Raw genomic sequence first — 21,416 nt, forward strand, 5'->3', positions numbered from 1 at the left:
ATAAGAAAGGGATGATCTCATTATTGGGATGGTACTATTGACCCCCCCCCCCCCGACCTTCCCCAATAGTCAGCAGGGAGTTGAGAAGCAAATTTACTAAGAGATCACTTATCTGTAAGAATAGAATGGTTGTGTACAAGACTTGACCTTCTTTGTTATTCATTCACATGAGGGTGTCACTGGCTGGGCCCAAAGGGCAGTAAAGAGTCAACCACATTGCTGTGGGTCTGGAGTCACATGTAGGCCAGACCAGGTAAGGATGGCAGATTCCTTCCCTGAAGGATATTAGCGAATTTGAGGTTTTTTTTCCGTAATAATCAACAATGGATTCGTGGTCTTTAATAGATTCTTAATTCCAAATTTTTATTGAATTCACATTCCACCGTCTGCCGTGACGGGATCCAAACCCTGGGCCCCAGAACGTTATATGGGTGTCTGGGTTATCCATCTAGTGATAATCTCACTAGGCCATTAGGTAGTGTGAGTGACTGAGGTATCCGTGGGGCAGCGCATCAGCACCAAAGATCCCATGGTTTCTGCGGAAGATAGAAAGGGCTGGCAAGGGAGACATATCCCTGGTGGTGGGGTCTAACTCTTGGTAGTGGACATAGCAGAGGTTAATGGAGATTAGTGGGTGGCAGGTGAGGACCGGGGCTACTATTCTTATTGGGGTTGGAGGGGTGGTGGGAAGGCGGAGGTACAGGAAGTGGAGGATATGCGTTGGAGTGCATTGTTGATCAAGTGGGAGGGGAATGCGGTCCTTGAAAGAGGAAACCTTTCTGGGATGTCCTGGAGTGGAATTGCTTCTCCTGGGAGCAGATATGGCAGAGGCGGAGGAATTGGGAGTACAGGATCACGTTTTTACAGGAATATCCTCGAGAGTAATCAGGAGAGCAAAAAGGGGACTTGAAATATCTCTAGGAAATCGTTTAAGGAGAATCCAAATAGATTCTACAAATATATTAAGGATAAAATAATAACCAGACAGAGAATAAGACCCCTTAAAGATCAACAAGGCCATCTATGGAACAACAGGAGGTGGGAGAAATACTATGCTATTCTATTCGAGAGAGTTTGGGGAAATAAATAGTGATAACTTGAAAAGTGTCTATATTACAGAGGAGGAAGTACTGGATGTCTTAAACAGTAGCAAAGTAGATAAATCCTTGGGACCTGATCAGGTGTATCCCAGAAATTTGTGGAAAGCTAGGAAGGTGATGGCAGTGCCCCTCCCTCAGGTATTTGTATCATTGTTTGTGACAGGTGAGGTGCTGGAAGATGGGTGCCATTATTTTAAAAAGGTGATAAGGAAAGGCCAGGGAACAAGAGAACAGTCAACCTAATGTCAGTGGTAGGTAAGTTGTTGGAAGGGATTCTGAGGGACAGGATTTACATGTATTTGGAAAGACGAGGATTGATTAGGGATAGTTAGCGTGGCTTTGTGTGTGGGAAATTCTCTCTCTCTAACTTGATTGAGTTTTTTTGAAAGCCTGGGCTTAAGTTAAGAGGGCAAAGATTAAAAACGGATCTAAGGGGCAAAGTTTTCATGCTGTGTGTGGTGTATGTGTGGAATGAGCTGCCAGATAAAGTAGTGGAGGCTGATACAATTACAACATTTGAAAGGCATCCTATTGGGTACATGAATAGGAAGAGTTTCCAATGATACGGACCAATAGCTGGCAAATGGGGCTCCGTTTGTTGAGGATTCCTAGTTGGCATGGATAAATTGGACCAAAGGTCTGTTTCTGTGCTGTACATCTCTATGATAATAATAAATCAAAATAAGATATGTTCTTCTTTTGTGGAGAGCTAGCAGAAGCACAGATAATTGTCCTTGGAGCTGAGAAGGTTAAGCAGTGATTTTGACCAGGTGCAAAATTGTTTCTAGGATATCTAATCTGCAGAGAGAGGGGACTTGTTAACACTGTCACAATTTTAGTAACTATTTTCAGGTAATTGGCAAATGATGTGAATATGTGAACTTTTTTTTTATTCAGTCAGTTCTGAGTATCTGGAACAGTCTGAATCGCAGCTGGACACAGACTCAGCAGTTATTCATAAACAGATTTGCAGCATCTCCAGAGGGAGAGAGTACAGCCCCAATGGGCTGAATAGCCCCAGCCCCTGTGCTCTGTGATACTGCCCCATTGAATGTGAATGCTGAAGCTCATCCCAGGGCAGAGAGAGGGAGGATCCCACCACTCACCTCACAATGGGCCCCGATGATTGATGTCAGCGCAGGCCAATAGGGGGCAGAGGGCAGTACTGGAGGACCAGATTGTACCAGTTTCTCCTCCACCAATCTGAGTGAATGAGGGCATCCTCAAGGCTGGAACTAAAAAAAGGCACATATCGCAGAGATCTGAGAAACTGGAGAACATGAGATAGGGAGCGTTCTGTGGCTGGTGAGGAATTATATAAATAAGGAAGAGTTGTGAGGCTGGATGAGGTGACAGTGATCGGGAGAGTTGAGGATGGAGGAATTTAGAGTTAGTGAGGATTAGAGTCATAATGTTATACAGCAAGGAAACAGGCCCTGTGGTCCAACCAGTCCATGCAGACCATAATTCCAAACTGAACTAATTGTACCTGCCTCTGGTCCACATCCATCCAAATATTTCCTCTTTATGTACTTATCTGAATGTCTTTTAAATATTGTAATTGTATTCACACCCACCACTTCCTCTGGAAGTTCATTTCACGCGTATACTTTTTTAAAAAAACCCTAATGGCTTTTCTCAAATCTTTCTAATTTCTTCTCAAAATGAATGCAACCCAGTTTTGAACCCCCCTTCCCCCCCACCACCCCTCCACCCCCCCTCCCCCTCCCCCACCCCGGCTGTTCACCTTATCTACACTTTTCTGATTTTGTAAACCTCTAATAAAGTCACCCCTCAACCTTGTGCACACCAGTGAAAAAAATTCCCAGCCTATCCAGCCTCTCCTTAGAACACAATCCCTCCATTCATGGCAATATGCTGGTAAATCTCTTCTGAACCTGCTCCAATTTAATAATATCCTTCCTATAACCGCACAACCAGAACTGGACAGAGTATTCCAGAAGAGGCCTCCCCAACGCCCTGTACATCCTCAACATAACGTCCCAACTCCTGTACTCAAAGGTCTGAACAATGAAGGTAAGTGTGCTGAGCACCTTCTTAAACACCCTGTCTACATGTAACACAAACTTCAAAGACGTGAAGCCCTCAGTCTCTTTGTTCCCATATCACTACTCAAGGCCCTACTTTTATTGAGTGTAAGTCCTGCCCTCGTTTGTTTTGTTAGGATGTTATATTTTGCATTTATTCCAGTCCAAACAATTTTCAAGTATAAAGGCAGTAGGAGTATAATTAAGAGGGAAATCAGGAGGCAAAAAAGGGCCGTGAGATAGCTTTGGCGAATAGGGTTAAGGATAATCCAAAGGGCTTTTGTAAATACATGACAAACAAAAGGCTAACTAGAGAGAAAATAGAGACCCTCAAAGATCAGCAAGTCAGCCATTGTGTGGAGCTGCAGGCGATGGGCGAGACAGGAAACAAACATTTTGCATTAGTGTTTACTGTGAAGAAGTACATGGGAGATATAGAATGTGGGGAAATAAATGGTGACATCTTGAAAAATGTCCATGTTACAGAGGAGGAGAAGGTGCTCAATGAGTGGCTAAGGAGCTAGTGCAGGGGAAAATGATTCACGTTTTTTGGATCGTTGTGATCTCCTCTGGAGTAGAGTTGACCTGCATAAGAAGGATGGATTGTACCTGAATTGGAAGGTGTCTAATATCTAGGCAGGGAGACTTGCTGGTGATACTCGGGAGGCATTAAACCAGTGAGGGAGTGGGTGTAAACCCAAGAAGATAGTGAGGAAAGAGGTATGTCTGAGGCTGGTACAGTTCAGAAGTCAAATAGTCAAGGAAGGCAAGGGCAAGGCACAGAATGAAGTCGGACTGAGCAGTTGCACTGCATTTACTTCAATAGAAGAGGCCTGACAGGGAAGGCAGATGAGCTCAGGATATGGTTTTGAACATGGCACTGGGATATTATAGCAATTACAGAGGCATCACTCAGGGATGGATAGGATTGGCAGCTTAATGTTCCAGGGTATAGATGCTATAGGGAGAATAGAAAGGGGGACAAGAGAGGAGGGGAGTGTCATTTTTGATTCTGGATAGCATTGTTTTTGCTTAGGGAAGATATTCCTGGGAGTACGCCCAGTGAAGTTATTTAGGTGGAACTGGGAAATAAGAAAGGGATGATCACCTTATTGGGGTTTTCTGCATGGATTTCGTCCGGGTGCTCTGGTTTCCTCCCACAGTCCAAAGATTTGCAGGTTGGGTGGATTATCCAGATTGAATTGCCAACAATGTTCAGGGATGTGTAGGTTGGCTGGCCCTGGGAAATGCAATGTTACAGCGGGAGGTTAGGATGCTCTCCAGGTCAGTATCAATGTGATGGGCTGAATGACCTGCTTCCACACTGTTGGGAGTCTCTGATAATTCTAATAGTTTTAAAATAGTTACAGAAAATAATATACCAGATCTAAAAGTTAAGGTTCTGAATTGGACAAAGGCCAATTTTGATGGCACAAGGCAAGAACTTCCATCTGGCCCCTCAAGCCTGCTCTACCATTCAATAAGATCAGGGCTGATCTTTTCATGGCCTCAGCTCCACATTCCTGCTCTCTCACTATAACCATTAATTATTTTCCTGTTCACAAATCTACCTTTTGCCTTAAAGGCATTCAAGTTGATAACGTCAAATGCTGCACTCGGCAGGGAATTCCACAGATTCACAACCCTTTAGCTGAAGAAGCTCCTCCTGAACACAGTCCTAAACCTGCTCCCCCTTATTTTGAGGTTATGCTCTGTAGTTTGACCCGCCCCCAGTGGAAATAGCCTCCCTGCTTCTGTCTTATCTACTCCCTTCATAATTTTATTGTTTCCTATCCAACTTCCCATTCTTCTAGATTACAATGACTATAGAACCAGTTTTCTCAATCTCTCCACATACACCAACCCTCAACTCCTGACTCAAACTAATGACCCTCCTCTGTACTCCCTCCAGTGCCATTACATCCTTCCTGAAGTAAGGAGACCAAACCTGTACACAGTACTCCAGGTGTGGCCTCCCCAGCACCCCGTACAGCTGCAGCGTAACCATCCCTCTAGCAGTGAAGGACAATATTCCCTTCACTGCCTTAATTACCTGCTGCAGCTGCAAACCAACTTCCTGTGATTCATGCACAAGGAAACCCAGCTCCCTCTGTACAGCAGCATGGTGCACGTTTTCACCATTTCATCATCCAGTTTGCTGTTAGTCCGAACAAAATGGATGACCTCACATTTCCCAACATTGAACTCCATCTGCCATACACTTATCCACTCACGTAACTGATCTGTATTCCTGTGCAGACTTAGTGGCCTCTACACACATTGCTGTACCTCACCTTTGTATCAAATGTGAACTCTGACACCGTACACTTGGTCCTCAACTCCAAAACATTTGTGTAAATTGCAAACAGTTGTAGTGCCAACACCAATCCAAACACCCGTTTATCCCCATTCTTTATTTTTTGATACTGGATTGGTTAACCAACAATGATAATTACCCATAATGCCATGCATCTTTACCTTATACAGCAGCCTTTTATGTGGCAACTTATCGAATGCCTTCTGGAAATCCAGGTACACCACATCCACCGAGTCCACCTTGTCCAACGCACTCGTCGTATCCTCAAATAATTCCAGTAAATGCGTTAAACCTGACCTGCCTTTCATAAATCCATGCTTTGTCTGCTCAGTGAGACAATTTCTACCCAGATATCTCACCACTACTTCCTTGAAAGATTCAAGCATTTTCTCCCCTACAGAAGTTAAGCTAACTGGTCCTTTTTGCAAAATTGTGACACCACGTTTGCAGCTTCCAGTCTGTTAAAACCATCCCAGAATCCAACAAATTTTAGTGAATTATCACGAGATCTATTTGTTATTTCCCCCCCCCCCCCCCCCCACCCCCACCCCCACCCCCACCATCTCTTTTAGTCCCTGGGATACATTCCATCAGAGCCACGAGACCCATCGACCTTTAGGCTGTTATCTTTCCCAGCATTACCTCTTTACTGAGAATGATTACTTCTGTATCCTCATCTGTCATTGCCTCCACATGCCTGTGACAATGAGAGTATATAGACAGTATGTTCCTGTTAAGGGCAAGGCTGGTAGGTGTAAAGAATGCTGCCTGACGAAAGAAATTGTGGGCCTGGTCAAGAAAATGAAGGAGGTATATGGCAGTACAGAGAGCTGTGTTTGTGAGAATCCCATAGGAGTATAGGGGCAGTAGGAGTATACTCGAGGTAAACCAGGAGGGCAAAAAGGGGACATGAGATGGCTTTAGGAAATAGGTTTAAGGAGAATCCAAAGTGATTGTACAAATACACTAAGGACAAACGAGTAACCAGGCAGAGAATAGGTACCCGCAAAAATTATCAAGGCTGTCTGTGGAACCGCAGGAGGTGAGAGCGATTCTGTATGAGCGGAGAGGTTTTACAAACAAAATGTGCACGTCGGAAAACACAAATTTGAATGTCCCAGTCTCGTGTTTTCAGTAAACGGGGAATTGCCTCCGTGTGGCTGCAGGAATGGGTGCACGCCGCCATCTTTATTTGGGGCAAGAATTCACTGGACACGTGTGGAGCCGCCAGCTTTGTAGGGTGCAAGGTGCAGCCAGGCGTATGTGCAGCCTTTCTCTGGTACAGAGTCATTGGGCAGGATTTACACAGAGCACATTCAAACTCCGAGAAATGGATGTTTATCTCGGGATTTGTTTCATCATTCATTAAAATGATTTGGTATCGTAAATGAGTTTGCAGATCATACAAAATTGGAGGTATTGTGGATAATGAAGAAGGTTACCTCAGATTACAATGAGATATTGATCAGATGGTGTTTAATTTAGATAAATATGAGGTGCTGAATTTTGGAAAAGCAAATCATGGCAGGACTTGTACACTGAATGGCAAGTCTCGGAGAGTCTTCCTTTATTGGTTCGAGCATTGAGTATAGGATGTGGGAGGTCATGTTGCTGTACAGGACATTCATTAGGCCACTTTTGGAATATTATGTGCAGTTCTGGCCTGCCTCCAATCAGAAGGGTGCTGTGAAACTTGAAAGGTTTCAAAAAAGACTTACAAGGATGTTGTTAGGGTTGGAGGATTTGTGCTGCCGTGTGAGGCATAAAAGCCTGGGGCTGTTTTCCCTGGAGTGCGATAGGCTGAGTGGTGATGTTATGGAGGTTTATACAATCATGAGGGGCATTAACAGGGTAAATGAACAAGGTGTTTTCCCTGGAGTGGTGGTGTCCAGATGTAGAGGGCATTGCTTTCGGGTGAACGGATAAAATGTCAAAGGGGCCTAAAGGACAACTCTTTCAGGCAGTGGGTGGGATGAGCTTCCAGAGGAAGTGGTGAAGGCTAGTACAATTAAAACATGTTAAAGGCATCTAAATAGACACATGATATGATTAGGAATCATTTACGGGGATATGGGCCACGTGCTGGCAAATGGGAATAGATTAGGTTTGGATACCTGGTTGGCATGGATGAGTTAGACCGAAGGGTCTGTGTCGGTGCTATACATCTCAATGACTGTGGGATCATAACAGCTTATACTGCTCTGCTTTATCTCTGGGCTCCCTCATGACCACTTTGTCAATATCTAGCTTCCTCAGTCTCGAACAGTGGGGGTATATTTGGTCTGTTTAGTATTTTACTATTACTTTTACAGACATTTTTGTAAGTTAATTTTTCACTGCCGCCCAGCCCCTGACCATGTGCTGCTTATTAAATTTTTTCTGGAAAATCTTTGACAGTCAAGAATTCTTTTTTCCAATAAGCAAGTGTATTTTCCTTCCATTTCTAACCATCTAATTCTGCACCATTTTCATTCCCTGTAATCCGTTTTGCACTCCCTGAAACATCAACTGTGTTTCTCCTTCCACAGATACCAGTGATTAATACCAAAGCCCTGCTGTCTGTGGAGAGGGTGGTGTTTCACTTTGTTGTACAGCTGCAGTTTGTGTGGTGAAGGTGCTCTCACAAGGTGCTCCCACAATACATTACAGAGTATTCATTACAGCAACAGTGATGATTTGAAGATAATGTCCAAATCATGAACAGTTTGTAGTTTTATTATTCTGCTTATAATTTCACAAAAATATTATTGGGAACTTGAGACATAAGGCCAGAGAAGGATGATATTAGGTCAGGTGACCAAAACCATTGCCAAATAAGCAGGTTTTGAGAAATGTCTTAAAGGGAGAATGCAGACCTGTGAGGTTTTAGCTGCGAATTTCAGACCTTGTTGCTTTGGCAACTGTAAAAGCAGTCACATAGGTGAAGTAATGAATTAACAGGTCATTGGGAGTCTTGAACAGAATGGGTTGTCAAGGTCTCAAAGGGTGTGAGATGCAGCGAGCTAGAGAAGATCACAACCAGGAATTAAATCAAGAGTGAGAATTTTAATTTGAGGGATGTGGGCCGGATGCTGGCAGGTGAGACTAGATTGGGTTGGAATATCTGGTCGGCATGGACGGGTTGGATTGAAGGGTCTGTTTCTATGCTGTACATCTCTGTGGCTCTATGTTGTTGATTATGAATAGGAGCCTTTTGATGGATCAACAAGTTTTGGTACGAGGGAATACTTGGGCAGCAGAGATTTAGTTTTTCTTGAGATTACAGGTTGAATGTGGGAAGCCGGCCAGGAGTATGTTTGGATAATGAAGTCTGGAGGTAACACAAGATGGATGAGAGTATATGAGCTGAGACAAGGGTGGAATCAGCTAGAAATAGTGGTCTTGGAGTGGGACTGGGCTGTCACCCTCACCTCACCTCTGGGATTCAGCTGGTTGTCAGGTTGTGAATCAGGGCGGTAATACAATCGGGAGCTGAGTGGTCCTGGTGGAGACTAAAATGAGTGTCGCTCAGCTGGCTGTTGCTGAGCAGCTGCTGCTTGGTAGCCCTATTGATGACATCTTCCATCACTTTACTGCTGATCGAGTGTGGACTGATAGAGGGAAATTGGCTGGGTTGGGTTGCCCTGTGTTTTTGTGTTGAACATCCCTGGGCAATGTTCCACATTGTCGGTAGATGCCAGTGCTGGAGCGGTACTTGGCTTGGTGGGTGGCAAGTTCTGGAGCACAAACCATCAGTATTATTGCCAGAATATTTGCAGGGCCCGTAGCCTTTGCACTACTTAACCATTTCTTGATGTTATTCAAACTGAATCGAACTGGATTAAAACTCGCATCTGTGATGTTGGAAACCACTGGAGAAGGCAAAGTGGATCATCCCACTTTGCACTTCTGGCTGAAGATTGCAGCAAATGCTGTCATCTTCTCTGGTGCATGGGTGTGTGAGGCCCCTCCATCAGTAAGGGTGGGGATATCTGTGATGCTTCCTGCAGTGAGTTGTTTAATTGCCCATCACCGTTCACAACTGGGTGTGGCAGAACTGCAGAGCTCCGATCTGTTCCATTGGATGTAGGATCACTTAGCTCTGTTGCTTGCTGCTGATGCTGTTTAAAATGCAGATGGTCCTGTTTGATAGCTTCACCAGGTTGGAACATCATTTTTAAGTCTGCCTGTTGCTGCTCATGGCATGCCCTCCTTTCCTGTTTATTGTGATGGGTGAGAGCAGGATTTACAAACCCATGAGATTACAGATTGTGCTGGAGTACAGTTCTGCTGCTGTTGATGTCCCACAGTGCCTCAGAGATACCCACTTTGAGATCCTACATCTTTTCAAAGTCTGTCCCAATTAGAACGGTGATAGTGTCACTCAACACAATGGAGGTTCTTTTCATCTTTAAGCCAAGTCTTGTGCCTCCAAAAGGAATGTGTGATGGTCGCTCGTACTGATACTGTCATGGCCAGATGTATCTGCTGCTGATCAATTCATAACAATGAGATCAAGTATGTTTTACACACTTGTTGGTTCCCTCACCACCCGCTGCAGACTCAGTTGAGCAGCTATATCCTCTAGGACCTGGCCAGCTCAGTCAGTAATTATGTTGCAGAGCTAGTCTCGATTGTGGACATTGAAATCCTGTGTCCAGAGTACGTTTGACACCATTTTATTGCCTCAGTGCTTCCTCCAAATGTCGTTCAACAACATGAAGGAGAAGTGATTCATCAGCCAAGGGAGGACGGGGCGTGGTCATCAGCAGGAGCCATGAGACTTCCTGGTCTCTGGAGTCAATGCTGAGTACTCCCAGGGCAAATCCTCCCTGTCTGTACACCACTGTGCCACCACCTCTGCCTGGTCTGTCCTGCCAGTGGGACAGGACATATCCAGAGATTTCAGGAGAAAGTGAAGACTGCAGATGCTGGAGATTAGAGTCAAGAGTCTGGTGCTGGAAAAGCACAGCAGGTCAGGGTGATGAAGGGCTTAGGCTTGAAACATCGATTCTCCTTCTCCTCGGATGCTGCCTGACCTGTTGTGCTTTTCCATCACTACAATCTCAATATCTTGGGATGGTGATGGTGGTGTCTGGTCATTGTCTGTAAGGGTTGATTTCATGAGTGAGAGTATGTCAGGCTGTTCCTTGATTGGTCTGTGAGACAGCTTTGTACATTTTGGCCCCAAAATCCAGATGTTAGTGAGGAGGACGTTGCACCATCGAGAGGGCTGATTCTGAGGTTGAATTTCCTATTACCTTCTTAGATGCCGAGTGGTCCATCCAGTTTCATTCCTTTGTTGAAACTTTGCAGTGATTAACACAGTGCAGTGAGTAGCTGACTGGGTCACTGTCATGTTGGCAGGATTTTGTGCGCCATTGACAATGGTTTCATGGAGAACAGGAGATTCCTAATTCCAATTATTTTTTTCTTGAATTCAGATTCCACCATCTGCCAAGATGGGATTCGAACCAGGACTTCAGTCGTTTGTTTTAATATTTTGGATAAAAGTTAAATACATTAGGTTTGTTCACTCACTTTAAATATCACTTACCCAGGTTTTGTTTCTTTGTGAAACACTGTCCATCATCCTGTCTCCTCCATCCTCCCCTCCAACAACAAGAGTTTGGAGCACATGGAGTTTCTCTGTCACTAAGACTGAGATAATCCGATCTGTAGCTTCCCTCCCTCCCACTGGCCCGCCGAGCCAAACTGCCTCACGTGGTGTTCCCAGTTTTGTCCTAAACTTACATCTTCCTCCAGTCTCTTGTCCAGCCTTATCGGAGCTCATTAGATTAGATTACTTACAGTGTGGAAACAGGCCCTTCGGCCCAACAAGTTCACACCGCCCCGCCGAAGCGCAACCCACCCATACCCCTACATCTACCCCTACCTAACACTACAGGCAATTTAGCATGGCCAATTCACCTGGCCTGCACATCTTTGGACTGTGGGAGGAAACCGGAGCACCCGGAGGAAACCCACGCAGACACTGGGAGAATGTGCAAACTTCACACAGTCAGTCGCCTGAGGCAGGAATCGAACCCGGGTCCCTGGCGCTGTGAGGCAGCAGTGCTAACCATCTTCACCCTTTACCCTAATTTCACTAAACCATAGACTTTCCAACTCTCTTTCCTCCTCCTCATCAGTCCCCCTCACCGATTCACAGACATTGTTCCTGTTCTGTCTTTTCTGGTTATGTCCTTCTCTCCCAAAATCCTGCTCCATCTCCACTCTCCCTTTCCTTTCGGAATTCCTTGCATTTGGTGTCCTTGGTCCCTTCTGTATCTCACCTACATACTGCCAGGAGGTGACATTGTACAAAAGCACCATGTTGGGTTTCACATGTACACTAATGATGCCCAGCTCTCTCTCCCCATCATCCCTCTCCATTACTCCACTGTTACTCAGTTATCAAACTGCTTACCACACTCCCACTACTCGATTCGGTGCCGTTTCCTCCAATGAAACATTATAGTGGGTAAATCCATTGCCTCACAAATTCCTTTCCCTTGCTGCTGAGCCTCTCCCTCTCACTGGGAACTATGCAGCAGAACTACACTCTTCACAGTATTGCAGTTTTTTCTGACGCGAAGCTGACCTTCTGATCAGACATCGACAGAATCCCAAACACCAGGAATTCTAATCTCTTAAACGTTGCTTGTCTCCTCCTCACCCCAGCTCCATTGCTACTGAAACCCCTCACCCGTGTCTGTGTTGCCTTAAACTTGACGAATCCGAAACAGAACCCTTGATTCTGTGACTGACTCAGAATCTGGTTTCAAACTCCCCCCTCAGTACTTACCTTCACACACATCAGTATTTATTCTGTCAAACCCCTTAAGAATCTGGTGGTGCGGTCTGATTGCAGCTGGTGGAAATGACAGAGGATGATGTGTTGTATCTGGGTGGAAGGTAAGGACTTAGGGGTGTGTTCTATCCTTGTTGAAGTTGGAGGTGTGTGTTTCAAAGGCAGAGGTGCGGGAAGTGGAGGAGATATAGTGGATTGTATTGACCACATGGGAGGGGACATTGCAGTCCTTGAAATACAGGGCCATTTGGTACGTTCTGGCCTTAGTGGAACACTGCAGTAAGCATGAGACAGATGTTGGCCAGGTAACAGGCTCGTGTGTTAAAGTGGCAGGCAGCTGGAAGCTCGGGGTCTGTTTTTGCAGCAGAACATAGATCATCAGTCGCCATTTCCGCCACCTCCACTGAGATGCTGCCAGACACAGGTTCCTGTCCCCTCCATTAACAGCTATGCACCCTCCCAGCCAGATCGTAATCCACTCCTTTGTCTTTCCAAATGTTCTGGTCTCTCTTTGGGTTCTGTCCCTGCCTAGTATTTACTCTTTAACCCCTATCTCTGCAGTACAAAGATCTGCAGATTAGTTGAATTGGCCAAGCTAAATTTCCCATAATGCTCAGGGATGTGTAGGTTAGTTGCATTATTCGTGATAAATATACAGTAATAGGGTAGGGGAATGGGTCTGGGTGGGATACCCTTCGGAGGGACGCTGTGGAACGTTTGGGCTGAATGGCCTGTTTCCACACGTCAGGATGCTAATTTTCCCAGCTCCCATCGGTTCTGAGGAAGGGCCACTGGACAGATTTCTGTTCCCAGATGCTGCCAGATCTGCTGAGCTTTCCCAGCACCTTCTGCTTGTTGTTCCTGGTTGACACCATCCATACACCTTCTGGGTTTGATTCAGACAGGGGGAGGATCCCACCACTGATCTCACAATGTTCAGAAATTCACATGGTCCCAATGGGAACAGCCAGTTTTTAAGTGATACCTGCGGAGTATTTGTTAAGTTTTCAAAGTACTTTTCCTGAGGGCAGTTGAGAGTTAACCATATTGCTGTGGGTCTGGAGTCACATGTAGGCCAGACTAGGTGAGGATGACGTTTTCCTTCCCTGCAGGACGTTAGTGAACCAGATGGGTTTCTAACAATCGACAATAGTTTCATGGTCATCATTCGCCTTTTCATTCTCGATTGTATTGAATTCCGATGCTGCCATCAGCCATGTTGGGATTCTAACCCTAATCCTCGGAACATTGCACATGTCACTCATCTGGTAGGATACCATTAAGCCATTGCCTCCCTTTTTAGCAATGGTTCAAAGAAACTTCCATCATTCTATGTGTACAATGTGAGATAAAATACTGCAACGTCCACGTGTCAGACTCTCCAAAAGGTCAATCAACAGAAATTTGTTTGGGAGCGAAATATTTCACTTTTTTGGGGGGGGGGGGTTGGTTTATTAAACTAAAATGAATCCAAATAAAAATCTTATGCCACGGACATGTAATTTCTGAAGCGGGAGGGGGATTACAGAGACAGGGAGGGTTGTGGGGCAAGAGGGGGATTGTTGTCCAAACATCACTGTGGTGTACATGGACTGCAGCATTTCAGGGAGGTGGTTAATCACCACTTTCTCCAAGACAAGTAAAGGTGGCCAATAAATACTGGTCTGGGCAGCAAAGGCAACCCCCAGTGAATAAAACCAAGCAGTGACCTCTCTGAGCTGACTTGCTGTGAAGTTAAAAACCTCTCTGGAAATGGAGTGGGCAGAGAAGAGAAACAGAGACATTTCACAGCTGCCCTCAGAGAGACCTCACCCTTGGAAGTACTCAGAGCCGGGGATCAGCTCAGTGAGTTTCAGTCTCTTCAAATATCAATCTTAGTCGGTTTTATTTTATTAAATCTACAATACTGAGTAAGGTGAGGATTTCTTTTTAATGTCTAATGGTCTCTTGATTAAATTTTTAAAGATATGAACCGTAAGCATTAAGTTATTCTCGGCAGTATTTTTCGAGCAGTAAGACTGTGCCTTTGTCTTGGTCTGTAGATTGTTAAGGCGGAGAGATGGCCTGTTGTAGAGTGGTGTGCTGTTCCTGTCGGATGTGGGAGATTAGGGAGAGTTTCAATGATCCTGATGATTATGTCTGCGGGAAGTGTGATTGCAAATCCTGTTGGATCGCATGGATTGTTGGAGGAGTGATTAAAGACAGTGAGGAATTGACAGGAGCTGAGGGGTGTGATAGGTGGCAGTCTCAGGATTGCAGGATACTGCAGATACAGTCAGGTAGATGGGTTACCTCCAGGAAAGCTAGGAGGGGCAGGCAGGTACTGCAGGAATCTCCTGTGGCTATCCACATCTCAGACAAGTACACTGTTTTGGAAAATGTAGGTGGTTATAGACTTTCAGGGGAATGTAGCACTGACAGCCAAGTTACTGATACTGAGACTGGCTTCTAACATAATGTGAGGTATATCCAGTTCCACATGATCGATGGTGATAAGGGACTCTCTAGTCAGGGGCACAGTCTGCCATTTCTGCAGCTGACAGTGAGACATCAGAATGGGGTGTTGCTGCCCTGGTGCCAGTGTCAAGGATGTCTCACAAAGGGAGCAGAATATTCTCAAAAGGGAAACTAACCAGTGGGAGGACATTGTACATTGGTACCAATGGCATAGGAAGGGGAAAGCATGGGGTCCTGACGAGCAGGGAGATTTGCTCGTGCTATTGGGGAAGCATTAAACCAGTGAGGGAGTCGGGGTAATCCTAAAGAGATAGTGAGAAAAGAGGTGAGGCTGAAGCTGGTAATGTTCACCAGTCGGACTGTCAAGACAGGCAACAGCACGTCACAGAATGAGGTGCGATGGACCAGTTGCACTGCATTTATTTCAGTGCAAGAGACCTGACAGGTCAGGCAGGTGGGCTCAGGGTATGGTTTTGAACATATTGGGGTGATATTACATGCATAGCATGCTGGGATATTACAGCAATTACAGAGGCATCACTCACGGATGGATAGGACTAGCAGCTTTATGTTCCAGGATATAGGTGCTATAGCAAGGATAGAAAGGGGCCAACAGAGCAGGGAGAGAGATGTTTTTGATTAGGGATAACATTATGGCTGAGCTTCGGGAGGATATTCCTGGGAGTACCTCCAGGCAAGTTATTTGGTTGGTACTGAGAAATAAGAAAAGGATGACCATCTTACTGGGATTGTATTATAGACTCTCTCCCAACAGTCAGTGGGGAATTGAGACACAATTTTACCAGGAGACCTCCATTATCTGTAAGAATAATATGGATGCAATGATAAGTGGTTTTAACTTCACCAACATGGCCTATGAGTGCTGTAGTGTTAAGGGCTTGGATGGAAAGGTATTTGTTCAGTGTGTACGAGAGCATTTCAGATTCAGTTTGTAGGATGTACCTACTAGAGAAGGAACAAAACCTGACCTGTTTTCTTTATTCATTCACAGGATGAGGCTGTCACTGGCTCGGCCAGCATTTATTGCTGTGTTTACCCAGAGGGCAGGTAAGAGTCAACCATGTTGCTATAGGTCTGGAGTCCCATGCAGACCAGACCAGGTAAGGATGGCATTGTCCTTCCCTAAAGGTCATTAGTGAACCACATTGGTTTTTCCAACAATTGACAATGCCGTCACTAGATTATTTTTTTCCAGATATTTATTGAATTGACGTGATGGGATTCAAACCTGGATCCCCAGAACGTTATCTGGGTCACTGGATTATCTGTCTAGCGATAATTTCACTCCGTCTTCACTTCCTCTTAGGAAATGAGGCAGGGTGAGTGAGCGAGGTATCAGTGGGGCAGCGCATCAGCACCAAAGATCCCACAGTATTGTGGCTCAGTGGTTAGCGCTGCTTCCTCAGCACCAGGGACCTGGGTTTGATTCCAGCCCCGGGTAACTGCCTGTGTTCACGTTGGCACATTTTCCCCAGTGTTTGTGAGGGTTTCCTTTGGGTGTTCCAGTTTCCTCCCACAGTCCAAAGATGTGTAGGTTAGTTGGATGAACCACGTTAAATTTCCCATAGTGTCTCGATGCAGTATATGAGGTTTTGGGATGTGCAGGCAAATCTCTGCCTCATGTGAAAAGAACCTTTTGTGGTCTTGGACAGAGGTCAGAGGGAGGTGTGGCCGCACGTTTTACATTTCCCATGGCGGCAAGGGAGGGTCATGGGTTGGTGGGAGGGTGTGGACTGAACAAGGGAGTTGCAGAGGGAATGGTCTCTGCGGAACACAGATAGGGTTGGGGGAGGGAAATATGTCTCTTCTGGTGGGGTCTGACTTTAGCCTCTGTTATTTCTGCAACCTAATGTGCTGTATCTGGAGATTAGTGGGGTGGAAGGTGAAGACCGCAGGCTTATATTCTTTATTGTGGCTGGATTACAATCAATGATTGATAATTCACTCCATGCAAAATTGTGTCTCACTAACTTGAGTGAGTGTTTTGAAGTGACAAAGAAAATTGATTAAGCCAGGCGGTGAATGTTTATATGCACATTCAACATTCAACAAGGTTCCACAAAGCAGACTGGTTCGCAGGGTTAGATTACATTGAATGCAGGGAGAGCAAGCCATTACAATCCTGCCTTGAAGGTAGGAGACAGAGAGTGATGGAGAGTTGCTTTGCGGACTGGAGGCCTGTGAGTAGCAGTGTGCTGCAAGGATGGATATTGGGCCCTTAAATAAATGATTTGGATGTGAATATATGATGTATGGTCAGGAGGTTTACAGAAGACACCAAAATTGGAGGTGTAGTGGACAGTGAAGAAGGTTAGTTCAGAATACAACAGGATCTTGATCAGATGGGCCATTGGAGCAAGGAATGGCAGACGGAGTTCAATTTAGATAAATGTGAGCTGTTGTATTTTGGAAAGGCAAATCAGGGCAGGACTTATACAATTAATGGTAAAGTCCTGGGGAACATTGCTGAACAGAGACCTTGGAGTTCAGGTTCATAGTTCCTTGAAAGTAGAGTCACAGCTAGGTAGGGGAGTGAATGCAGCATTTGGTACACTCCCCGTTATTGGTCAATGCATTGAATGCGGCTGTTGTGACGTCATATTGTGGCTGGACAGGGCACTGATTAAAGCCCTTCTGGAATTCTGTTTTCAGTTCCAATCTCCCTGTGCTTGGAATAATGTTGAGAAACTTGAAAGGGTTCAGAAAACATTTGCAAGGATTTTGCCAGAATTGGACTGTTTGAGCTATTGGGAAAGGCTGAATAGGCTGGGACTATTTTCCCTGGAGAGTTGGAGGCTGAGAGGTGATCTTATAAAATTATGAAGGGCATGGATAAGGTGAGCAGTCAGGGACTTTTTCCCAAGTTCAGTGGGTCCAGAACTAGAGGGTACAGGCTTAAGGTGAGAGGGAAAAGATTTATAAGGGATCTAACGGGCATCTTATTCATGTTGAGGGCATTGCAAGTATGGAATGATCTGCTAGATGAAGGGATGGAGGCTAGTAAAATTGCAGCATTTAAAAGGCATCTGATTGGGTACATGAAGCGAAAGAATTTAGAGGGAATAAGGGTGAACCGCTGGCAAATGGGACTCCATGAACGCTCTCCGTCATTGGTCAATGCATTGAATACAGAAGCTGGGACGCCATATTGTGGCTGGACAGGTCATTGATTAAGACACTTCTGGAATTCTGTTTTCAGTTTGAATTACTCTGTTCTGGGAAGGATGTTGTGAAACTTGAAAAGGTTTGGACAAGATTTACAAAAACATTGCCAGGATTGGAGGATTTGGGCTACAGGGAGAGGCTGAATAGGCTGGGGCTATTTTCTCTGGAGAGTCAAAGACTGAGAGGAGACTTCATGGAGATTTATAAAATCACGAGGGGCGTGGATAAGGTGAGCAGCTGGTGTCCTTTTTCCTCAGATTAGGTGGGTCCAAAACTAGAGCACATGGGTTTAAGTTGAGAGGGCAAAGATTTAAAAGGGATCTAAGTGGAAACGTTTTCAAGCTGAGTGTGGTGTGTGTCTGGGAGGGGCTACCAGATGAAGTAGTGGAGGCTGATAAAATCACAACATTTAAAAGGCTTCCAATAGGAAGGGTTTTGATGGATACAGGCCAATAGATGTTAAATGGGAATCCATTAGTTTAGGATTCCTCATTGGCACGGACGAATTGGACCTGCCATTACACACTACCTATGGTTTCTTTGATCTTAATAAATTAAGATGCATTCCTCTATTTTGTGGAGAGCTAGCTGTAGCACAGATAATTATCCTTGGAGCTGAGAAGGTGAAGCAGTGATTTCGATCTGGTGCAGATTTGGTTCCGAGGTCTTGAATTTGCAGAGAGAGAAAAGAATTGTTAACACTGTCTCAATTTTTAGTAACTACTTTCAAGTAATTGGTAAATAATACAAGGTGAAAATGTGAACACTATTTTCCTCAGCAAGTTTTGAGCATCTGGAACAGTCTGAACGACACAGATTCAGCAGATATTCTGAAACAGACTTAGAATTTTACTTTTTAAAGAAAGATTTAGGGGGCTATGGGCACATGGGAGGGGACTTAGGACAGATTTGCAGCATCTCCAGCGGGAGAGAGTACAGCCCCAATGGGCTGAATAGCCCCCAGGCCCTGTGCTCTTTGATACTGCCCCATTCACTGTGAATGATGAAGCTCATCCCAGGGCAGAGAGAGGGATTAGCCCTCCACTCTCATCACAATGGGGCCCAGCTGATTGACGGCAGCTCCAGACCAATGGGAGGAGAATCTGTGTGGTCCTGCAGCCAATGAGATTGAATGAGGGGTGTGGCCAGCAAGACAACCCCTGTCCATGAGCTGTGCAGGTGCAATGTCACTGTTTGGGGTTGGGAGAGACAGCAGAGACTGGGACAGAGGCTGTAGGACCTGAATTACAAACTCCCAGTAAATTAAAACCAAAAGAACTGCGGGAGATGTAAATCAGAAACAACAACCAGGAGATTCTGGAGAAGCTCAGCAGGTCTGGCAGCATCTGTGAAGAGAAATCAGAGTTAAAGTTTAAGATCCGCTGTCCCTTCCACAGAACAGATGTTACTGAGGAAAAAAATGTCAGTTTATATGCAGAAGAAAGTGTGGGGAGAGGATAAAAGGAGTAAAGGACAGGTGGGGATAGTTTGAGAAGAACAGTTAGATAAAGGATAACCATCTGCCTAGGGGAGGGTGACTAGCTGTTAATGGAGACTGTTAGTGGCTAACCATAGGTAGTGTGTAATGGCAGGCTGTGAGAACAAGGCCTGGTGTGTGGGGTAGGGGGCTACGACATGAGGTTGTTAACCTATGGTGAGCCACTAACTGTCTCCATTGTAAGCTGTTCCCCACCTATACCACTCCACGATTGGAGCTGCCGAGGACACAAACCTTTGGAATATCCTCCCTAACTCCCTCTCTCCGCCTTAAAGATGTATCTAAAAATCGTTCTCTTTAATCAACGTTTCCATCATTCGTGAAGCATTTTAGGAGATTTGTCAATGTGAAAGGCTCCATACAATGCAGGTAGTTGTTGTTATTGTCTGACATCAGGAGAAACAGGAATGAGCCCCCTCTCTCTTATACCTGATGAACAGCAGCAAAAGCAGGAAGCACTGAGCATGCTCCAGCCTACAATGGGACTCGGATTATTGATGTCAGCGCAGGACCAATAAGAGTGGGGGAACGGGGGCTAGAGATGCTAGTTGGTCCTTCAACCAATCGGAGTGAATGAGGGGCGGGACAATACTCAACCACGTGATAAACGTCACGGACAGCACACTGTTGTTATGACCAAGGCATTGGAAATGTGTGAAGGTGAAGGGCAGGGGAAAGGAAAGACATATGGACCAGGGAGAGAAGGAAACTTTCATGGTATGGGATGAGAGGTTTTACAGAACTTAGTGCACATTGTAAAACACAAATTTCAAATCGAAATTCTGCACCATTTTCCCTCCCTGTAATGCAATTTTGCACTCCCTGAAATATCAATTGTGTTTCTCCCTCCACAGATACCAGTGATCGGTGCCAAAGCCCCATTGCCTGTGGAGAAGGTGATGTTTGACTTCATTGTACAGCTGCAATTTGTGTGGTGAAGGTGCTCCCACAATGTGGTTGGGTAAGAGCTGTTATAGATTATTCACTCAGCGACAGTGAAGAGTTGACATTGTGTGCAAATCAACAGCAGTTTGTTATTTTTTATCATGTTTATAATTCCACAGAAATACTATTGAGAACTTCTGACATAAGGTCACGGCTGGGGATATTAGGTCAAGTGATCAAACGAATTGCCAAATAAGCAGGTTTTCAGGAATACCTTAAAGGAGGAAAGCAGGTTTGAGAGGGTTAGGGTGGGAATTCCAGACCGTGTTGCCTTGGCAACAGTAGAAACAGCCAGACAGGTGAAGCAATGAATAAACTCATCGTTGGGAGTCTGAAAGAAAATGAGTTGTTGGGATCTCACAGGTTGTGTGGTGCAGGGAGACAGGGATGTTCACAGCCAGGAATTACATCAAGGGTGAGAATTTTAAATTGTTGCTTGTTAATAGGAGCCTTTTAATGGATCAACAAGTTTTGGTACAAGTGAGCACTTGGGCAGTAGGGTTTTAGATACTCTTGGGATTACATGTAAGTTGAATGTGGGAGGCTGGCCAGGAGTGTGTTTGGATAATGAAGTCTGGAGATAATACAGGGATGGACGAGTATTTCAGTAAATGAGCTGAGACTAGGGTGGAGTTGGGTGATGTCACTGATGTAGGAATAGTACTTTTGGAGTTGGGCTCCTCCTCCTCCTCCTCATCACCCCCCCTCCCCAATTCACAGATATTGTTCCTTGTTCTACCTGTGTGTCTTTTCTGGTTATGTCTTTCTCTCCCATTCTGCTACAAACTAATATTTGACCCCACCATTGTTGCAAAAACCTGCTCCATGCCAACTCTCCCTTTCCTTTCTGAATTCCCTGTATTTGGTGTCCCTTGAGGATCTCTCCTTGGTCCCTCCTGTTTCTCACCTACACACTGCCAGGAGGTGACATTGTCCAAAAGCACCGTGTTAGGTTTCACATGTACACTGACACTGCCCAGATCTCCCTCCCCATCATCCCTCTCCATTACTCAGTTATCAAACTGCTCATCACACTCCCACTACGGGATTGGCTGCAATTTCCTGCAATGGA

At 45.2% G+C, this 21,416-nt stretch overlaps 1 long non-coding RNA gene across 1 annotated transcript; it reads left to right on the forward strand.

The window, feature by feature from the left end:
• The first annotated feature begins 3,037 nt into the window (after positions 1–3,037).
• On the forward strand, positions 3,038–20,423 carry LOC140458561 (uncharacterized). The gene is made up of 3 exons (XR_011953542.1): positions 3,038–3,137; positions 15,728–15,836; positions 20,254–20,423. It is a non-coding gene; the product is annotated as an uncharacterized lncRNA (long non-coding RNA).
• The last annotated feature ends 993 nt before the right edge of the window (positions 20,424–21,416 follow it).

Source organism: Chiloscyllium punctatum, chromosome 33, assembly GCF_047496795.1.
Source record: "Chiloscyllium punctatum isolate Juve2018m chromosome 33, sChiPun1.3, whole genome shotgun sequence".
Taxonomy (NCBI): Eukaryota; Metazoa; Chordata; class Chondrichthyes; order Orectolobiformes; family Hemiscylliidae; genus Chiloscyllium; species Chiloscyllium punctatum.